At 40.3% G+C, this 16,958-nt stretch overlaps 1 protein-coding gene across 1 annotated transcript in view; it reads left to right on the top strand.

Annotated features, from left to right (window-relative positions):
* cachd1 (cache domain containing 1) overlaps positions 1-16,958 on the top strand; it is a 102,536-nt gene that overhangs the window by 24,979 nt on the left and 60,599 nt on the right. The gene's annotated exons all lie outside the window — the stretch shown is intronic.

Raw genomic sequence — 16,958 nt, forward strand, 5'->3', positions numbered from 1 at the left:
TCATGAAGGTTATAATTTGGGTGTATTTGTAACTTGTATCACTTTCACACACGAACCATGTTTAACACATGACGATGGACAAATGTCAATCCACATTTGACCTTCATCTTTTAGACTTCTGTTACTGGTTAATCCCAGGTTGCTGGTGTGGACACCAGGGTCAGCAGGACCAGGCTTGGCTTGGCGAAGGCCAAACCAAGTATGACATGTAGCGTAAGCCTTGCTGCAGAGCGACCCATGCCTCTATTAATCAGTGCGTGTAACTGCCCTAAGAATACATGAAGTAGAACAAAGCACTGTGTCTATAGAGGGACCTTATAACAGTGGCCAGACATGATCTCACATCGTGCTCAGAAACCTGAGAGGGAGACCACCCCAGGAACATTTTTTTCCCTGTCTGTCCTGTGTCCTTTCTCTTCTTTATCTCTTCCCCATCTCTCCAATCTGATCCTCAGCTGGTCTGTTTTTTTTGTATTGATTTATACCGTCTTTTTCTTCTTCTTTCTCTCTGTCCTACATACCTCTGTTTTACTTCCTTACTTTCTGAGAGAAAATAGTTTGATTCTCGCAATTTGTAATTAGTAGAAAAATATACTGCTTCTTTTTATTACTGTGATGACAACATTTGTTCTGATTTATCTATGATGTGGCTCTTGTGTACATATATTCTGATGCGTGTAAACTGCGAATAGAAGCCTTACAGATGAGTCCACAGCATAGGAATGTGAAGATAATCCAGGATAGTTTGTGCAGACAGTGCAGGCGCCCCATCTGAACATCCTTTCACTTGGCTGAGAGCGGGGCTCTCTTGGCAGGAAGTGTATATCAAAGTTCTGAATTTATTGGCGCTGGGTGACGAGCCCTTTTGCACTGTGTGTCTTTGTTTCTCTTTCTCTGCCTTTTCTTTGACCCCCGACTTCCACTTTATTAGTCTCAGCTCTTCACACACACTTATTCTGATCCTTTTGACATCTCGAGGGGTCAGTATGAAGTTTTTGGCCTTGGCAGGGCGTACCAAGAGGGTGTGACTGGGACTGGTGGTGCCAGAGGCTGCTGGCAGGCTGGCATCGGGCCCTGAGGTGGCTACAGCCCGGCCCCGACCAGAGGCTCAGTGTTTGTGAGACTCTTGCTCACTTTCCACTTCTCTGCCGCCTGTTGGTCTCGGTCATTTTTCATCTCACTTGAAACGTTGAAAGTGGTATTTTGTGATAAACTCCAGCCGACACAAAAATATATAGCGGACATGATCACAGCATGTTTTCAAATTGAGCATTTTTTCCCACTCCAAATCCTGCCAATCTCTGCTTTACTTGAGTAAGAAGCAGCAAATGGGAGGTAAATGGGAAGTATAACATTTTAAAATGTGGCCCAAAACGTGTCAAGAGTCTGTAACCACTGTAAACATGCCTGCAAACCCCCACTGTAGGTCTCAACTGATAATTAAAGGCATGTACAGTACACATTAGCCAACCACGCTTTGCGGCAGAGCATCTTTTTTTAGTTCTTCATTATGAACTCGCTCACCGCGATCCCCATGGTAATTTACTAGCGTTTTTGACATGAAGTTGGTCATAAGAAATGAGCACAGCACCTCAACTAAATTGTCTCAGTCCCTAGTTATTTACAAGGTTTACACATCAGTGATAATTATTGTAGTTCATGGCTGCACAGTGCATGGTGATTTAACTACAATCATCTTTTGGCTTTCAGTCTCAGTCAAGTTGTGAGCACACAAACACCATCATTTATGGAGCTTTTTAAGGAACACTCAAAGCCCCTATAAAAACACAGAGTTTCCTCATTATCTTGCATTCCCGTGTCGAACTGATTTGACCGGCCGTGTGTGAGGTTTTGTTTTTGGTCCTCTTACACTCCCCAGATTTTATCAGCTAAATGGAGGCGCTCAGGTATGCAGCTTTGATCTGTCTTTGGAAACTTTTCACATGGGCTCCACTTTAGCAGCAAGTCGCTATTCCCATAATGCACTGCCGGCCTGGCGCTACTGCCGCGACATACTGTATGTTACCGTAATAGGTATTGTGGTCCCAAAGATCATGAATTTTTCATAGCGCTAAAAAGTTGAGTAGACTTTCATTACAAAATTAGGAATTCAGACATCAAGAATTCAGTGTTTCATTATGTTTTAGTATTTCTAATTAGTCAAGTGTGATTAGAGCAGGAGTACTGTGGCCTGTGGCCTCATTTTAATGACTCAACTGCTTTAACATCAAAGGGCCCTGTGTGGGGAAGAATTTAGGGTAATGACCTGCACCTTATGCCTCTTACCACATGCACACTCTATTATTCTCTTTTAGCAGGGGTGGGGTGTAACTAAGTAGTTTTGATTTTATGCTAAATTATAGGCAAGGCAAGGCATGCAGCTTTATTTGTATAGCACATTTCGTACAACAGGGCAATTAAAAGTGCTGAAGAGAGTAATAAAATATATGAACATAATAAAGGATGCAGATTTACAATAAAAGAGCAAAGAGATAGGATATAAAAGTTACAATGATTTTTAAAAAATTAAGATAAAAATCACCAGTAAAATTAGCAAAATTGCAGACAAGAGGTGCAAAGATAAAAAAATTATTTAAAATGATACAAAATCCAGTTTAAAATTAAGTTTGCAGTTGTTTTTTTCTACTCCACTACATATTGGAGGCAAATGTTTAGCATTTTGGTGCACTGCATGTCTTTGAAAGTTATAGTTAATAGTTACTTTGGAGAATTGGGTTAGTAATACAAAATACAAATGAACTAATTCTGAACTATTATAGCTATTCAGCTGTAGATATACCAAACAGAATCTGCTCTACCTTTTCCGGCATGTATATTGTCCAATATGAGAATGTTTTTTTAATGCAAAACATCATGCAGAAAAGATGATTGAATGTAGTTTAATGTTTCAGTGCACTGGTGTCATTTTTGACAGTTAAATGCATTGTTAAATTGTAAAAAATTCTTGCCCCCATTAATCATTTTGCCAGAAGTGTTTGATAACTATACTTGAGGGATAATTGGTGTTTTTATATATCGGCTGATGTATCAATATCAGATTTTTTTACTCCCCAGTATCACTGTCGGCATCTGCCACAAAACTTCAGTACTGGTTGGGCTCAACCAGTATTATAATATGATGATATCTGAAATGGGGCATTCTGCACAATGAGTACTTTAAGTTTTGGGACTGTGTGTACATTTTGAAACTACTATTTTTTTTACTTTTCTGAAGTAAGATTTTGAATGCAGGATTGCATGATGTATAATGTGTTACTTGTAGTCTGCTATTTGTACTTAAACATAAGACCTGAATTCTTGTCCCACCAGTGTTTCATGGGTGCACTTCATATTTTGTACAAAGGGGAGAAGCTTGAGCATTGTGTTTATGACACAGAACTGCTCACTATATCTCCTTGTATACCTCTTGTCCTTCGATCTCCTCTCTACACTGAATTTTTCCTGTTTGATGGTGAGTGCCCACAATATCTATTCATTGTTTATTAACTCCCAAAGAGAGGGGGGGAAACCTCATTCATTCTCGCTAAGCTGCTAGCTTATGTCCCTCATTTGAGTCACAATGCCATATTTTGGGACTGCAGCTAAGCCACAATTCAGATGGTTCATTATCATCCTTTGTGATGCAGAAGGGCTAAATGGGGTAACACTAGACATGCTTGAAATGCGTTTGATTTCACAGAAAAAGGAAGGTTAAAATGTCTGCAGCGTGGGTCCATCATGTTCACCCTGGATTTGTCTTTGTTGGCTGCACAAAGTTGTTCGGGTGCATCAGCAAAATAAACTAAAATGTCTACGGGATCCATGCCAGTGGTCATAATGTCAGGCATGATTGATCGTTTGTACTTCTTGCCGATTTTATTGGCTCTCTGTTTACTACCAATGCCTGTCTTTGGTTGTCATCGTACCACAGTTGTGCTATCTCTTTCTTCAACTGCTCTTGTCTGGCCCCGCCCCACTTGTCCACAGTCCTCTCCTCTCCTCCGCCCTCCATTCCCTCCCATTTTTCTCTCACATGTGGAAAGCATTATATCCTGTCTGGTGGAGAGGCAGAGCAAACATCCCAGGCCGAGACTGAGAGCCTCTCGGGTAGGTGTGGGGGGCGGTGGGGAGGCTGTTAGGATCTGCGTGGCGGTGACACTCACCCTCTCTTGGCCCCGATGCTGTTTGGACAAAAGGGGGTCTTGTTATTTCAGAACCTCAGCAGCCGATAGGTGACAGGCTTCACCCTCCCACCACATTGGACTGGACCAAACTCTGATTAAATGAGTGAGAGGGAGATTAAAAAAAAAAGAAAGTGCAGTTAGAGGTCTCTGTACTCTGTAGCACTTTTGCCATGAATATCTACAGCATCTGTAGATGTGGCTTTAAAGCACTTGTGTACTGTCGGTTGTCTTCTTTAGGAGCTGACAACAGTTGGTAACATGGCACCGCTGTGACTTGTTTCTCACAGTTTGTGTTGGGTCTACCGGCTTGCTAGGGCAGTAAATTTGGCAATCATCAAAAGTAGTCAATTTTAGCTGTAAAACATGTGGGGACCCCCCCCCCCCCCCCCCCCCCCCCAAAACCCAAACACAACCCCCCAATAAATTCATCACTTGAGTAATTTCAAAGTAAACATGCCAAACTTTTGACATTTGAACAAAACCCCCCCCCCCCCCCCCCCCCCCCAACCCAACACAACCCCCCAATAAATTCATCACTTGAGTAATTTCAAAGTAAACATGCCAAACTTTTGACATTTGAACATTTTAGCATTCTCCAATGTGACAGTGCTGCTTTTATTGGTTTTACATTAAAGTCAGGGATGCCCAGATTCATTGGCCGCTCATTGATATTTGCCTTGTTGACTGCCATTAGCCTAATGTAACCTTGTGAAATGTCATTTTTGATGAGAAACTTGCATGGACACAGTTGTTTGATGGAGATTCACAGCATTAGGTTATTTTAAAGGTTGTTTAATAAATGATTTGGTTTGTGCTTATTCACAGGTAGTGTAGTGACAGACTGAATGACTTATAACAAGTCAATTATTTTCTTAAATTAAGATTTGTTTCCGTGGAGCAAAAAGGGGAACAAAATACAACAAAAAAACAAAATAAAAACAACAAAAAATCTTAAATGGGTAAATCATAAATGGTTATTTACCAATTTGTTACTTTATACATCGGTACTGGTATCAGCCCAGAATTTCACAATCTGTGCATCTTTAATTACAATTAAAAAGTAAATGATTGGGTATTGGACTATTGTTCGCACACACACACTTACCACACACATATGTTGTTGACTCTGTGTTATATGATGTTATTGTGGACATTTTTTCACTGTTTGCTTATCTTTTATAGACCAAAGGAAATTTAAGAAAATAATCAATAGTTTCTGCTAAAATGAACAACAGCAAAGAAGAATTTTGTACCACAATCACATTTCCATTATCCATATATTTCCATGGAACGTATTTGATTTGGTTTACACCATTAAGATATATTTATGAATACAGTTTTTTTCCTTTTCCCTTTTCTGGCAGCTTTATGTGTGTATATTACTGAAAATACCAATCACTATATTATTGCCCTTAGTTAAGTTTAATAAATACTGTTAAATACACAAGTTACACATTCTTCCTTCAATGGCATTAAGAAGGCGTAATACCTTTCCAGGCGATGATTGAGAAAAAGCATTTGGGATTCTGTCTGAAAAGTTTGAAAACAAGTTTTTTTTTTTGCTCCACATTGAAAAGCCATTAAATGTGGTGAGTGTGACACATTTGTCCAAGGTCTTGGACTTCAACGTTGAAAAGGTTCCCAGTTTTCACTTAATGTCCAAAAGCTGAGTCCCGTGACAGCAGGCTGTAACCACCACACCCTTACTGCATGGATCAGAGCCCACTAAAAATTGCAATGTGCTTAGTTATGTATTTGTGATTTGTTCAAGATTTTTTTTAGGAAACTTGCAGAATGGGCATTACTTTCCTCCCGAGTTCCCATTGACCACCATCAGTCTACAACAAACCTCAGTGATCCACATCAGATGATGTGATTAATTACTGAGGGTCCTATCATTTTATGTATGGTAGTAGTACCGCAGTAGTAGTACAGCAGTAGTAGTACAGCAGTAGCAGCGTGTGGGTGCAGTATGACAATGGGGGATTCAGGATGGACTTCAGGTTGGAAAGTGTGATCATTCAGAGTTTCTGTGAAGCAGTGCAGCCTGGGATTTAGACTTTGCCTCTAAAAACAACATTGAACTGTTTTATCCATTACAGCTTTAAGTCATGTTACTATGACAACCAGTTTTTATGAAGATATAAAAGCTAGGAATCATGTCTGCATGTGGCAGTAACCCTCCCTATTTTTCACGTGCGCATGAGCATCCACAAATACATGTATAGAGGACTGAAAATGGAGTGCAGTAAATCAGAGCTTACCGTGATGCCCCAAGCCTTCGACCAGCATGCTGCACGCAAACATGCACTCCCTAAACTAGCACAGTGTGTGGGCCGGGGCTTTTAGAGCCGTTGCTTCAGTTTGTCCGTTAGTCAGATTCACGCAAATTAAATTGACCCCCCAGCACCCTAGAAATGCAGCAGCCAGCAGTTGGCAGACACTGAAAGCCCGTCATTTAATTAGCAAACCTGCTACGCTGGGTTGAAATGAAGATGCACTTAATTAGAAAGGGTTTGGTTTCTCTTTAGGCGTCATAGTGATATTTGGAGACCCACATTTGACATGTCTCCTCCTGCTTAACCCCTCCTTCCTTCTATTTTCTTCTTTTTTTATGATGCTTCTTTATGGTGTTGTTTAGATGCACTCTCTAGTCACCAAAGCTTTGGAAGTATGCGCAGGATTTATTGTGCGTTATGAAAGCAATCAAACTTTGGCAAGTTTTTTAAAAAGACACCCTCATATTTTCCTTGAAACCTGTAGTAGCAGATAACATGCCAGTTGCCCTATACTAGCTAACAAGCCTGCTCTATGTCCAATGACATAACTGTGAGCAACACAGACCCTGTTTACAAAGGGTTTTAAAGTACGTTATGGTGATCTATACACAAGTAGATAGCGAGACACTCACACCTGTGTTCAGCTGACCATTGTGCACAGATATGTCAGTTTGCTAGACAGGTGTCAGATTTGTATATGTTGTTGTTGTTTGAAACATACAAAAAAAAACACATTAAAAGAAAGCAATAGTGTTTTCCAATTGGCAGAAGACCCAGAGCCTTCATATGGCTCAGGAGACGAGTATGCCTTTTTGTGCTTCTTTTGTTTTTCTTTGATGTTTCACATTCAACATCATGGACAGGCCAGACACCAGAAAACAGGGTTTTTATAATAACAATAAAAATAATAATAGTAATAACTTTATTTATATAGCACCCTTATTTCCAAACCTTTGTTTGCAAAAGTGCTTTGACGGACAAAGCAAAGGCAGGCACTCAGGGAATAATAAAAACAGACATCGACAATTTTAAACAGCAGAAAACAGCATAGCGGCCAGTGAAATGTTACAGTGGTTACTTCTTCATCATTTCTTTATTTCAGTGTCTCTCTCAGACTGCTTTGTGTTCAGTGGGATAGGAATTTGAGAAAAAGTCATTTGGAACTTGGAAAACAATGCAGCGCTTATACCAAAACAACCTCCACATCCTGAATTGGAGACAAATTTTTCTTTAATGTCCTTGTTGTGGACACATCAAGACACATTATTGTGCACAATATGAAAGATCTGTGGTCAAATGTATCCCAAACCACCCCAGCAAGTGGCCCCAAACCTCCCAAACCACCTCAGCAAGTGGCTCCTTCACGTTTGTATTTTGTGCTGTCCATTTGTGATCCAATTGCCAAAGATGCATTTTAGAAACCTAAATCAAATTCTTTCTGATCCTTGCTGCTGAAAAGAAGGGCACTGAATTGACTCTTATATTTTTTGGGCCGGATAATGGATGGACTACTGAACTGCCCCAGCACAGGCCCAGGGGCCCAAAGTGTCAGGGTCCTCAAGAGCTTTCAACTGTAAAATGTCACTCAAAATACAGACCAGAAAGAGAAACAAAATAACACTAAAAACGGGCAGAACAGACACAAAAGGACACAAAATTATCTCGAAGAGACACAAAACCACAAAAATGTGTAATGATTAAAGAAAGATGCAAAACATCAGTGAGGTTATGGGGCTTTCACATATATGTGCGCAGGGGCCCATAGTCTCTTAATCTACCCATGGGCCAGATGATGACACCATGTGTCATTTGGCTGATTAACACTTTAAAGAATGTTTTTCACCACAAATGTTGTTTTCCCATCATTCTTAGACATGTATAAAACAACTTTACCAATAGCTTTGTTTTTAAGAAACATAAACCTGCACTAATTTATATTTTGGCCACATGGTTTTGTTTTGGCCTTAAAAAAAGTAACGTCACTCTCTTTTGCAAAGCCTGTAATCTTACAACATCTGTATGTCACACTAATAAAAAGAAATTACGCACCATGTTTTCATTAACTTAACTTTTTTCTTGCATGACTCTCAGGGAAATTATAGTTAAACTCAGTGGAAATATTCACCAGAACCAGAACAGCATGTTGGTTTCCAGTTGAGCTGAGGTTGTCTTGCGCATAGTTATAATTGATAGGACACACAGTGATTCCTTTTGAAAGCATTCCTGAGTTTGCAAGGTTAGTTCACCAGGTTCGTCCCTGTAGAAAAATGAAGAAATACAAATGTTCTTTTCTTCTGTTGTTCTGTTCTGAGAGATATGCAGCTGTAAACTGCAGCTGCAATTATTTCAGAATTTATTTGTTGTATTGCAAAACTGCTTTCTCTCTCTCTCTTATTCTCTCTCTCTGTCTTTCTCTCTCTGTCTTTCTCCACCTCGCATTTCCACTCCCAGGTGCCTGTTTCCTGACTCTGCTTTGTAGTGTTCAGAAAAAAATCGAGATGGGAGGGCGAGGTTGGGGATGGAGACATGGCAAAGGGTCTCGGAATAAAGTATAAAAAAAAAACAAAAAAAAAAACCCACACGCATCAGAGGCGAAGCTCTGATGCCGCATCCCCAGCTCCAGCTCTTTGTAGTGCAATGAGCGGAGAGTTGGCTGGGGGCAGGGAGGGAGGGAAGAAGGGAGAGAGGAAAAGCCAAGGGGGGGGGGGGATAAAGCAGCGAAGGAAGGAGGGAGGCTGAGCTGTATAGCAGCAGCATGGAGGAAGCAGCAGTTACTCTCCCTTGGGCTTTGGGCTTTTATCTGTCGGTTGTATGGAAACCAATCTCTCAGGCTCTACAGCTCCAAAACATCCACACTGCTGCCTAGTGTGTGGATGTGAAATGTGTGTGAGACGTTCACACACATTTCCGACAATGAGAATCCTGTAGTGGCAGATAAGCAGACGGCGAGCTTCATGCACATGCGATATTAGGCACTTTGACTTGCTCACGCATACACATCTGAGGTGTGCTCCCATTTTGCCCTCCAGTGTGTTCACAGATAAACCTCAGACCACTGATCAACAAGCCCTAAAGACAGGATTAATGGGTATGTGCGCTCGGGTACGTTTTTGTGCGTGCTCTCCAGTCCAGTTCCAGATTAGTGTGGCTCTCAGCTCCACTCTGCCCTTTGAAGATGGGGGAATTGCTAATAGGTGTGTTCCTGATTCAGCTCGGTTGGCCTCCACTTCCTCTCTTCCTTTTTTCTTTCCTTCCTCGCTGTTTCCTTCGCCTCTCTGCAGTCCACTTCCCCCTTGCTTTCTAGCCTGCATCTCTGCGCCTGTCTCTCTATGTGCTTCCCCTAAAATCGTACAAGTGACTCTCAAAGTCTCTCCGTCTTCGGGTCGGTATTGTCAATCATGCATCTGGATTTTTTTCTCCGCCTCACTGAGAACAGAAGAGTCCCTTTAGAGGAGAAGAGCCTCTTGGGGTAGTTTATAGCATCCCCAAGAGAGCCTGACAGAAGAGCTGAAGAGGCAGGCCCAATTAAAAGGATGCCCTATGCATGGAGGGTTCCCATGGTTTAGCTGCTAGGACAGGGCACAAAGAGGATCGGGGGGCCAAGAAAGAGAAACAAAATGATAAAGGGAGAAGCAACACATCAACTGTGCAATCTAACAGCATGTACGAAAGCAGGATTGCTTGTTATGTGTTAATCTGCTCAATTTTAATCCTCCTATTTTCCTAATTGAGAGGGGAGTAGGTTAAGTTGTCTGGATAAAGAGTTTAAATCATACTTCAGTTCTTCCAATGCATGCAGCAGAATTCAGAAAACAGTAACTCCCAGTTTGAGCTTCAGTCATTCATGTGAACCACCCGTCTGTGGTCGGGATTAACCTCAAGGTGGATGGATTTAAAAGCTGGCCTAATGAGACAAACCCTGGTGCTCTGTGATCAATGTGCGGGAGTTTGAAAGCATTTCTTGAGAGCTTAGTGTTGAGAAAGCTGCCTGGATTTGGATCCAATTAAATGTTTTATTTTAAAGGGGCCTCATGGAGTTTTCTTGTAAATAAACAAAGTTTTATTTACATTCAGTGTCGGTCGCCAAACTATGTATTGTGTGTATATACTTGACGTCTAACAAACATGCAAGTGCATTTCCGTCATCATGAAACATCTGCAGAGCTGGTTATATTTATTTGAAATCCAGTTTTGTTTACATCTACACTTACTAGCCTACAGTCTTCTTCCCTGCCTGTTTTTGGACTCATTGCAGCATATCTTGAAATGTTAGCGCCACCAGTTCATCAGTAGAGCAGTGTTATACTATTGATAAGATGGTGCTCTGGGCATTTATAAAGAGCTATGGGGACTTGTTTTATGTTTTATAACTTTGGTTCATTAGTCATTCAAATGGATTGCTATTATATGTGCATTCAACATAATTATGACTGAAAACATGTTTGTTTCCTGGTGCTCTTGTAATGTAGAATATACAACTGTGATACCAGAAAAGTTGGGACACTGTAAAATGTAAACTTCAAAAAAAAAGCTAATCCTTTTTGACTTATTTTTAATTTAATACAGTACAAAGACAAGATATTTAATGTTAAAACTGATAAACTTTATTGTTTTTTATTGTAAATACACACTAATTTCTAAGTTAGATGCCTGCAACATGTTTCAAAAAAGTCTGACAGCGACATGTTTACTACTTTGTTACATCACCTTTTCATGACTGTTGAAGTTTTGAAAGTCAAATAATTTAACTTTCTCACTTAAGTTTCTCAACAATCCGGTGTCCCTGTTGTCATATTTTGCATTTCATAATGTGCCACACATTTTGGGAGACAGGTCTGGACTGCAGGCAGGCCAGTCCAGTAGCTGCACTCTTGCTACAAGGCCACACTGTTGTAACGTGTAGAACGAGGTCTGGAATTGTCTTGCTGGACTAAGCAGGGATGTCCTTGAAAAAGACATTGTCTTGATGGCAGCATATGTTGCCCCTAAACCTGTTTGTACTTTTCAGTCTTCACGGTGCCTTCACAGATGTGAAGTTACCCATGATGCCATGGGTACTAACACACCCCCATACCATCACAGATGCTGGCTTTTTATGGTTTGTGATGGTAACAGTTTGGTCCTTTTCCTATTTAGCCTGAAGGAAACGACATCCAGGATTTCCAAAAAACAATTTAAAATGTGGACTCGTCAGACACAGCACTCTTTTTCCACTTTGTGTCTGTTCAGAATAAGTGTATGTATCATTAGTTTGAACATTAAATATTTAATTCTTTGTACTGTTGAATATAGATCAAAAATAATCAATCATTGTATTCTGTTTTAATTTACTCCAACTTTTTTAGAGTCAGGGTTTCATGAATGCATATATGTAGTGAGTAGTGTCTTGTGTCTGTCAGTATTGTAGGACCTCTTTCATACTTAATATCTTGGGGAAAAGAGACACAAAAAAATTCGACCAGCATACTTCCACAGAATTCCCATTTGACTTTCCATCGTGTTCTGGACATCCACTGGATAATTTAAGTGTTGATTTTCTCATTTTCTGGTGTCCCCCATATGTATTCCCCTACACCATGTAGTTGTCTGTATGTGCCTCTCTACTGGTGTGAATGTGTCTGTGTACATTTCAGTGTTTGATTATGGGTCAGGAGAGGCCACAGGCTCACGGTGGCCCAGGCAGCCTCAGGCCTCTCGGGTTTCAGAGCTGAGCATTCCTCCCCGGCTGCTCCATAGCTGTGAAAACCGCAAAGCAGCTCCAACAACAAACACTCGAGGCACTGGGGGAAAGACAGCTAACCTGTGGCTAATCAACAACAGCAGTTCTCTCTCGACAGGATTTGTTCTCAATTTTTCAGAATTGCTGGCTTAATGGAAACAAAGTGTTTCTCCATTCCAGTGCCTATTTCTTCCCCTCGTCTTTTTCCTTCTCTTTTGTTAGTGGAGTGTTTTGAGAGCACATGACTCCTGCTAAGTAGTGGCAGCTCTGTTTGTGTGTGCTTGTTCGTGTTTATTTGACAGTTCTACATCTTGGACTTTTCTCTTTTTTTCCAGTAGGAAGGGTGTGGAACAGTAGACTGTCTGGGCTTGGTTTTGCACTTTGTAAATAGCTCAGTAGTGAAATATGCAGCTGTGTGTGTGTGTGTGTGTGTGTGTGTGTGTGTATGTATGAGCTTGTGCTTGCGTTATGATAACATAATGAAAATGTTTGTATGGCACTTCTGTTGGTCTCATACCTCTGTAAAATGAAAGGAAAAGCTCAAAAAACTGTCAGGATGATGACTGCTGACTCAGTTTAGACCATCAGGATTAGAACTGACCATTTTGTTAATGTTATGTTGAAGACAGATTGACAATTACCAGTGCTGGTGTTTATGCCGGCCTGCTTCTATAGGCCATATAAGACATAACTGAATCTTAAGAAATTCCATTTGACACTTAGTCTACAAGACCGCTAAGTGAATAGCCTAATCATTATGGCCCAGAAGACAGAATTATAAGGAGATTTGGCAGTATTGCTGCCTTTGTTTGTTTGCCTCCTCATATTTCTGTTTTTGTTTGTTCGGCAAGTTTTTTCATAATCCATTAATCATTGAAGGCAATATTCGAGCAAAAATAGCTAACTTTTTAAAAAATTTTGGTTTTAAGCTTCTTAAATTTCATAATATGCTATCTTACATTATAGTATCCTGAATATCTGTGGGTTTGTACTGCTGGTTGGACAAAAGAACTTGAAATTGTGATATTTTCCACTGTTTTCTAATGTTTTATAGACCACTGGATGACTCAAGTAGTGAAAATAATTTATTGTTATGGCCCTATTTTACTTATGGTGCCAACAAGTTACATTTCTTTGCCAGAGTTGGTGGAGAAAAACAATATATTTTTAAGACATCTTGGTATAAATCTGGTCCCTTTGGTGTTTTGGAGGCAACAACATCGATGTATCCTCATACAATTTTTTTGTATGATATCCTATAAATTGGCGCCCCATGAATGATGTAACGCACTTGATGCGGTTCGGTTTAGGAAGGCAATTTGACTGTGGAATAGGCAAGTAAAGATTCTGTGGTTAGGTTTGGGGAAATAAAAGGGGCCGCTTCTGTTTTTATTTTCATCATCGCATAGGTCATGTGATCTCAGCACTCATAAATACATGAGTTATATGAAAAATATCAGCTCATGATTAGGTGTAATAAATACAAATTTGAGTCATTACTTTTTGTGGGGAAATGTACAAACAGTGCATGAGACCCCCCTGTAAATACCTTGAAGAAACTACTCACCTTGCCCTTTAACTGTGCAAATCCAGGGAAACCACTTTGTTTTGTCCTGCTTGGTAGAAATCCGTTGAAAGGTGTAAAGGTGTATCTGTGCCGGCAATAACAGTCTGTAGTAAATCAGCTCCAGGTGAGCTGGCAGTGGTGCATTGTGGATAATCAGCGTCCTCTGGAATGTGTCTTAACAAAAGGTGTGGACAGGCGGCAGGAAATGGTTGCAGTGGGGAACCAGGTAATTTAAGGCTGTGTGTGCAGCGGGGCGGCTTACAGTGACACACCTGCCTACCTGCTGCCTCAACACAAACATTAGTTTTACTCATGCATGATTTTACTCTGTTAGTAGCTGCCACACAGTACCGCTGCCTGTGTTTTGAAAGTGTGTATGCGTTAGGAAGTAAGAAAATGAGAGAAAATGTTTAGCTGATGGCACTCAGGAGACTATCTGGGAAAAAAAAGCTTTGTGTGTGTGTCCATGTATGCGTGTTAATCAGGCAGCTCTTAAAATGTGTTCTTGGGGCTCTCTCAGCGTGTGTAAAAGGCTGAGGTCACACCAGGACTCATTTTCTCCACGCCTTAATGTAGCGCTCCGCTTCATATTCACTTAACAATGTAAATCAGGGACTATTAAAATGTTTCAGACTGGAAGGTTAACAGGGAAATTTAACATCACCTTGTGTTTCGGGGCTCATGAAAACCTTCATTTTGTGTCATGGCTGACCTCCAGAGTCAGACAGGTGACGCATTTTCCTCCCCGACCCAGAAACTGATGTAAATGGCAGAACATTACTGTCTGGGTCTATGGGCTGGTTGTTTTGGCAGATAACCAGGTTTATCTTTCTCTCTGGAGCAGTAATAAAATGGCTCCAGATGCACCTGTCTGAGCAGAGAAATCCATCAGCACTAATGTCTGCCTCGCTCTGGATCGACAACCAAGACAGGAACTTTTCCATCTGAGTCAGTGCTGTTCATTAATTACCTGGACGCACACAATATTTTGTTTGTCACTATCATAATACAACATGATCCACAACACTGGGGACTTGTAAATAGATTGAGTTTATTTCTTGTGCCATGATGTTGTAAATATTAAATGCTCAATTGCTTAAAAAAAACAGTCTCGCTATGTTTTGACTTGTCATAGCAGGAGAAGTGTAACTAATTTAACATCAACACCAGTGAGCCAAAAAACACACTACCAAGGCACTGAAACACCGGAATGGAATGTATTCATGTTACAATTTACACCTGTGCTTAACAAATCAAAATGTCATTGCCATTAAAAACGTTACCCTTTTTCATAGAAGTGCTGGCCTGGCTTGACTCGGTTTGACTCTGTTTGACTCGGTGCATCACCCCAGTGAGGCAGGGATTTGCGTCTCCATAGAACAGGGGAAAGCGTGTTTTTAACTGATGACATGCTTGTCTTGAGTCGCGGATGTTGAATGCAGCGCCCTCTTCAGCAGTGTTTACTATCGCACTGTACAGTGGTAGCCAGCCACTTCTCATTGTGGATTTTCAGGTTGTTAAGGTTTTGCTTAGCATCTACAGTTTTTTGCTTAAAAATTGGATGAGGTGGATCACTAGACCATCACTAAGTGTTTTTGCTTAGTCATCCAAAAATGATAATAAAGCTCGTCTGATGTCAGTGCAACCAGCTTGGAAGCAGTCGCTTAGGCTGCAAAGTTTTCAAAAATAATACTGGAAATTGCATTATGGCCAAGTGCAATATACAAATTGCAAGAGCTGCAATTTTTTAATGACGGTAAAATGCGTCACAACATACTACTATAAATAAAGCATTGTGGCGCTACAGAGATGCCCTAGCTTATAAATCATATTATAGAGTAAATGTTTCTTTTTGTTAAAATTAAATGCAAAAATTACCATTTCTACTAAAATTGCAATGCATAAGGCAATGGCAGTATCTTTTAAAATCATGGCAATCTGTATTTTTTTTTTAGCACATTGGGCACCCCCAGTGGTCAGGTGTGTTATCACATGACTCCAGGCATGGCTCATCTCCAATGCGACTCCGTAAAACTCAGCATGTTTAAACTGGTAATGGAAACATAAACCAGTGTGGAATGGTTTGATTTGTGCTCAAAGGTGCCAGTGGAAAAATCCAATTAGGTTTTTGTGATTTTAGTTAAACTAAGCCCAGAATAATAGTGCTAGTTTGGTCAAACCAACTGCATTTTCTGAAAAATAAAGTTGTTTTTTTCTTCCCCACGCACTAAAAACGTCAGTTCAGTAGCACTTCTGCTGTGACCTGAATGACTGAAACTAAATCAAACGGTCTCTGCTAAAATTGAGGGCATTTGCTTTTTGAGCAGCTGTTTGTGCTGAATATAGACTGCCTGGTATGACTCTACTTTAGCCTGTTAGTGCTTAAAGGAGTTCTTTGCAGGCTAACAAAATTCACTGACAAAACAACACCAGCAATGTGTGATTTTCTCCGCTGAATTTCTCTTCATTACCAAAGGAGATCATATCTGTCTCAATTTTAGGTTTTAAAAGCTGTTTACTTGCACGTTTAACTAGATTGTGATAAACTTTTTCAGCGTCAGGATTGTACATGTAACTCTGAAACCACTGGCTAACAAGGCAACACTCAAATGCAGATGTGAAAGCCAGAGTGAAATCACAACTTCAATCCATCAAAACAGCCTGTGTCTATAATAAAATCATATTACTCTGGCAGAAATAGATTGTGTGTTTGGCAAATGTTTTATATTATGTTTATAACATAAAATGTATAGCTTGGTTTAACAGTTAAGACAGGAAAGGGAATCATTCACAATTTATCAAAATTTAGGTGAAATTTGCATTGGCAGCCCCGAAACCCCCCCAAAAACAAACAAAACAAAAAACAGAATTCTTCGATGCTCAGTTTTCAGCAAAGATTTTTTTAAGCCAAAAAAAAACCGATTCAACAAAACTGAGAATCTGACATATTCATTTCCAACTTTTTGCTACTTTGTTATACACATTTCTCTGCGCTCAAAGTTCAATGCAGAGCTCCGGTGGCAGCTTCATTATAGCTGGTATGCTTAATTAGCAGGAATGGCAGGTAGCCACAAAAATGTCTGGATTCTTTAAAAATGTGAGGAAGTGTAGTCATGGCATCAGACATAAAGAGATGTGAATGTCTGAACTCCGGCAACCTTGTGATAATAATATTGCAATGGTTTGTACATCCCCGCCGGGAAAGTACT

The sequence above is a fragment of the Plectropomus leopardus genome, chromosome 3 (assembly GCF_008729295.1).
Source record: "Plectropomus leopardus isolate mb chromosome 3, YSFRI_Pleo_2.0, whole genome shotgun sequence".
Lineage (NCBI taxonomy): Eukaryota > Metazoa > Chordata > Actinopteri > Perciformes > Serranidae > Plectropomus > Plectropomus leopardus.